The following is a 5,845-nucleotide window of genomic DNA, read 5'->3' as shown; positions in this document are numbered from 1 at the left end:
TAGTAATAAATAGTACTTACCCTATATGGTCATTGCGAGGATTACACAAGTTAATATGTATGAAGTGCTCAGAACAGTGAGTGCCTAGTGTGTAGTAAGCACTTAATAAATATCAGCTAGCACCATTATTACTTTTGCACAATGAGATGTGCTTTTATTTGATATGGAAAGTATATTTTGAGTTTCTTCTTTCTATTTTAAGAAACAATATTGCTCCTTTCCATAATTGTTTCTAAAATTAAATTTTATTTCTTTTCAGAATACATCCTTCTTTAGCTATTACTTAGCATTATTTATTAGCCATAACATACTGAACAAATGTCAGCTCGTTTACACTACATTTTACCTTTTCTTCCATTAAGTTTCCAATTTATTGAAAAGAGTCTGGAATGTTATCAACACTTAATATAATTTTATTGTGTAGCGTTCCACCATTTATATTTTCAGGAAAAACTCAAGTTATCTTCAGTCTGTCAGTTTTAATACAAAAAAAAATGAAAGAAAGAAAAGAAACCAATATCAGGGGGGAAAGTAGGAATAGAGAGAAAGTACTTATCTGAATCGTGCACTTTTGTTGTGTGCTCAGTTATATTTCCAGGTTACATGGATGGAGAACTTGCAAAAAAATCAGATCCCAGAGCCTCGATTCTAAAAAGTGGAGGCACCACAAAGTCTATGGGTAGCCAAGAAGAAAACAAGGAAGCCCTAAAGAAGGAAATCACATTCACAGATTCTGATGAGTCCTCGCTGCACAAAACAGAGTCAGAGAGCAAAGCAAAAGACACTGATCTGGAGAGCGGGAAGATAGATATGGAGGCCAAGGAGAGTGTCATGGAAATGCCAGAAACACAGGAAGCCCAAGAAAAGGAGAGTGAGGCCAGCGTACAAAGAGGGAAAGTAAAGAAGACTGGGGCCAAAACCCCCAAAAACACAAAACCTAAAGGAAAGAAGGGTGAGGCTGAGGCACCACAAGGACAAGAATCTGAAGGAAAAGAGAGTGAGGCCAAAACCCCAAAAGGACCAAAATCTAAAGGAAAGAAGGGTGAGGCTGGGGCACCACCAGGACAAGAACCTGAAGGAAAAGAGAGTGAGGCCAAAACCCCAAAAGGACCAAAATCTAAAGGAAAGAAGGGTGAGGCTGGGGCACCACCAGGACAAGAACCTGAAGGAAAAGAGAGTGAGGCCAAAACCCCAAAAGGACCAAAGTCTAAAGGAAAGAAGGGTGAGGCTGGGGCACCACCAGGACAAGAACCTGAAGGAAAAGAGAGTGAGGCCAAAACCCCAAAAGGACCAAAGTCTAAAGGAAAGAAGGGTGAGGCTGGGGCACCACAAGGGCAAGAATCTGAAGGAAAAGAGAGTGAGGCCAAAACCCCAAAAGGACCAAAATCTAAAGGAAAGAAGGGTGAGGCTGGGGCACCACAAGGACAAGAATCTGAAGGAAAACAGGACAAAGAAAAGGAAGATGCAGGAAAGAATGAAAATACAAAAGAAAATGATGCCAAAAACAAGAAAAATGGTGAAGGAAAGGGCAAAGCTAAAGGAAAGAAAGAACCACCAGTAAAGGGTAAAAAAGCGGAAGCAAAAAATGACACAGGCAACTAAAGGAAGTACAACCAAAGGAAGAAGAGTGGAGATAAACAAAAGGAAAGCCCATAACTGATTATTTTGGTTCCCATCCCCCAGATCCAAGTCAGATGCCAGCCATTGCTTAAATGGATTGTAATTATGGAATCCCTGTAATATCTACATCTGCAGAGTTTCTACTCTTTAGCAGTTTCACCGTTTTTAGGCCTCTCAGCCACAGACCTGTTTCCAACTGTTTTATGAGTTGATACTTATATTAGTCAAGAAAGACTGGATATTTTCTGAAATAAAACATTTTGATTAAACAGATGTATAATAATTTTTGACAAATATTATATCTCTGTGATAGCCTAACCAACCAACCAACCAATTTTCATGGTGGGCCTAATGTTTGCAAGGCACTGTTCTAGCAATAAGGGGTATACAGAAAAAACATGTCAGAGTCCCCGCAACTGAATAGCTTGTAACATGACATAATATGACAATTTTTGAAAAAATAAAACTGAAGTGTCAAAATGTAGTTTAGATGGACAATATAATAAAAGTTACCAACCTCTTGGAATGAGAAGGTAAAGGGGTTATCCTCGTGGGGAAGGGAATGATGGTATGTGACATGTCCCAAAAGATGCTGCTATGCTGATGAGGTAGAAAGAGCAGAAAAAAGGCAAAGGGATTAAAATTAAAGACTGCTGTGTCATGCTTTAGGGAAAGAAGGCAACTGAATTGTTACAGCAGGTTCGTGAGAAGTATTCTGGGCTATAATTTTGAAAAGGAGGGTTAAAAGAAGATTATGACAGGATTTGAAACACAGACCTGGAATTTGTATTACATTCATCAGGCAAGTGGAAGCTTCATGGGGTATTTGTGAAGGGAGAGTCAAGTGAATAAGTTTGCATTACTAAAATATTAATTTTGTGGTTGTGCAAAATAGGTTGAAAAGGAAAAACATCCTAGTTGGTAGATCTAGTTAAGAGGTGCTTGGAATAATAAGTGATGAAAAGAGAATAAACAGGAGATTTAGATAACATTTTTTCAGTGAAGAATCACTACTTCATGATGACTGACTACATGTGAGTAAGGGAAAGAAAAAAATTGATGGCTCCATAACTTTTGAAACTGGGTGACAGAAAATCAATAACAAACTAGGAGCTAGTTTGTGGGACACTGAGGGAACAACAAATTGTTGAGTTAGAAGGGATAAGCAATAGCATCACTCAAGAGAAATCTGGAGTCAGTCCAATGAGGTGACAATTGAAAGCATAAGAGTAAAGGAGCTCCCCAAAGGAGCAAGCACAGAGCTAGCAGAAGCTGAGCTAGTACAGGCGCAAGAACTAAGCCTGTCATATGTAATAGGCTGATGAAGAAAACCGGCGAGGATAGGAAGGCATAAGGAAAACCTATGCAAACGATGGGGTTTCAAAAAGAAATGATGATTGGAGGACAGCCGAGACGTCAAGGAGATTACAGGCTGGAGGAGGTGGCTACAGTGGCTGTTTGTAGACAGCTGATGAACTGGTAAAGAGCACTTTACAAAGACAGGTAGTGGGGAGAGGAATTTAAGCAGGCAGAGAAGAGAAACACGGGCAAGTGGTTGCAGAACATGCCTTCCAATAAAGCTCAGTTTAGCCTGCTTTAAAAGCAAGGTTTTCAGGAATTTTATTTTTATACTACTCATTCTGTGCTGGTTAGCCCATACTCTGAATATTATATTCATCTTTGTCATGGGATGTGAATAAACGAGAGCACCTTCAAGAGAGGTAGAGTGCGACGATAAGGAGCCAAAATCATTTCAAGAGAGTAGGAAGTTCCACAGTTTCTCCCGGGGGGAGAAAAACATACAAGAAGGCAATAAGAATTATTTTCAAATATATGAAGGTTCATCACGGACTAGAATATTTTGTATGGCCCCGAGAAAGTAGCACCAGTGAATGAAAGCTTCAAGGTAACAGCTTTTTGTCTTGACATAAGGGAAGTGGGATGCCTGGAAGAGTTTAAGACTGCATGATCTTGGGTGACTGTGTTGCAGAAGAGATTCTTAGGAATCAGCTGAGTGGTTGGGATAGATTATTTTATGAGCCTATAATTCAGAGTTTAAAATTCTTTTGGGCTAACCAGATGTCTTCCAAAGAACCTTTTCAAACTAATCTAATGTGCTAGAATTCTTTAGAGAGGTTTGGCAAAAGAGAGAGAGAGAGCCCATACTTTAGTCCCTGCCCAAAGTATAAGATGTTTCATAAATGGTTCATTCTCAGCAATGACAAGCTGAAGAGAGCAGCTCCTCAGGTCCTAGCACAGTTCAAACCACTGTGTGGATCCCTACCATGTGCTCACAACCCAGCCACAGTGCAGAAGCCTAAATTAATTTTAGAGGTCGCAAAACCCTGAGGCTTTCAATGAACCACATAGACCTAGCAAGACTGAATTGCAGAAAAGGGGAGGGAGAAAAATATATCAAACATGACATTTTTATATTGTAAATTACTTCTATGCCTCTGGAACATACACATTGAAAGATTTTACCAACATTAGTTGACTTATCTTTTGTATATATTATGCTATTATCAGGGCAAAATGTATAGTTAAAAACCTTCATGTTTTTATGACCCTTATGTCATTTTTCTATAGCTCTCTCTGGTTCATCTGGCAGCTAGCTAGTAGGTTTTAGACGGCTGTGAGAAATGCAGCTTCTCTCAGATTTCTGCTAAGCAGCAGGGACCCTGTCAAAAGCAACTAGCAAAAAACAGTAGAAGACTAGCAATCCAGCTCAGGTGGTTTCATATCTGAATGTATATCCCACTGAATCAAGGATTCAAAAGAGATGAGCCCATAGAAAGCTCCCTGTGTCACCTCTATAACGTCTAACTTGCAGTGAAAGCATTTCCATTCCCACTGAAGGTGAGTTAAGTCATATAATAGGAACTCGAACTATGAGAACTGTGAACCATTCTCCAAAGGCTGCCAAAAACAGGCATCGTTAACCCTCAGAGATTCAGGAATGGAAATATGAAGGGTCCCCAGGAAGGGGAAAGAATAAGGTGAACTACCAAAATGACACCATGTTTAGCAAAATGATACAAATATTAGGAAAATGAATAAGTACATGCACTTTCAACATAGTTTAGATATAAAGGTAGAAATGTAGAACTGAACAGAAAACCAACGGCAGTCCAATTATTTTAGATAAGCTAATACAAATATCAAAGGCCTTGTTCACAAGAACAACACAAACATACATCAAAAACTTCAAGTCAGTGGCTACGAAAGTAGCCATTAAAAGAGTTCATTGCAAGGGGAAAAAAGAAAATTTGTAACTATGGGAGGTGATGGATGTTAACTGGTGATAATCATTTCACAACAAGCACATATAGAGTGTCCCCAAAAAATGTATACACACACTTAGAATAACTAGACAGGCAGTGTTTATTAAAATACATTTCATTTTCAAAATTGAGCTCTCAGTTGTTAAAGTACGTATACATTTTGAGGGAACACCCTGTATACATTTTGGGGGAACACCCATTATATTTTGTACCTTAAACTTTACACTGTTATATGTCAATTACATTAATAAAACTGGGGGGAAATCAAGTCTTACACCTTAAATATATACAGTTTTGTCAATTATATCTTAGCAAAGATGGAAAGAAAAAAAGAATGAGCCTTAGGGTTAGTTGTTTTATGTTTAAGAGAAGAGCATAAGGAAATAAAGGCAGGAAAGTGAGTTAAAAGATAACAAAGCTGAGCAAGAAATGCAAAGATATTAGGAAATCAAAAACATATATAAAATCAGTGCGACTGCTATTAATAAAAAAATTTTTTAATGGAAAATAGATGTCCTACGTTATAAATGAATTAAAAATGTGGCTCCCTGTTGCCTACAAATATCTCTTCCAGTAGGTTATAACTGATGGGTCTAAGGAATGAATGCAGGGAGCTGGGAAAAGGGGGGAAGTATAGAATTTAAAAACAGGATCCAAAGAGATAAAAGGATAAACTGAAAAGTTGACTAGACTATTGAGTTTTATATTTAATGAAATTCCATTACTCTCCCTCTTTAAAACAGTGAAGAGTAGAAAGAACCACCAATGTCCCTGTCCTGTAGCTGGAAGGTTCCAATCAGGTTTTAAAGAAATATAAGCCCATTTCTCTAGTGTTTAAGGAGAAATACTTTTGACCATCATCATCCAGAAACCTGAGCACCTGCCAAGCCTGGGCAGTCACACCTAAGGATGCCACACTACAGATTATACATTTTGTAATC

Source organism: Miniopterus schreibersii (assembly GCF_964146895.1).
Source record: "Miniopterus schreibersii genome assembly, chromosome: 6".
In the NCBI taxonomy this organism is placed as follows: domain Eukaryota; kingdom Metazoa; phylum Chordata; class Mammalia; order Chiroptera; family Miniopteridae; genus Miniopterus; species Miniopterus schreibersii.
Note: the sequence above shows the minus strand (reverse complement) of the source record.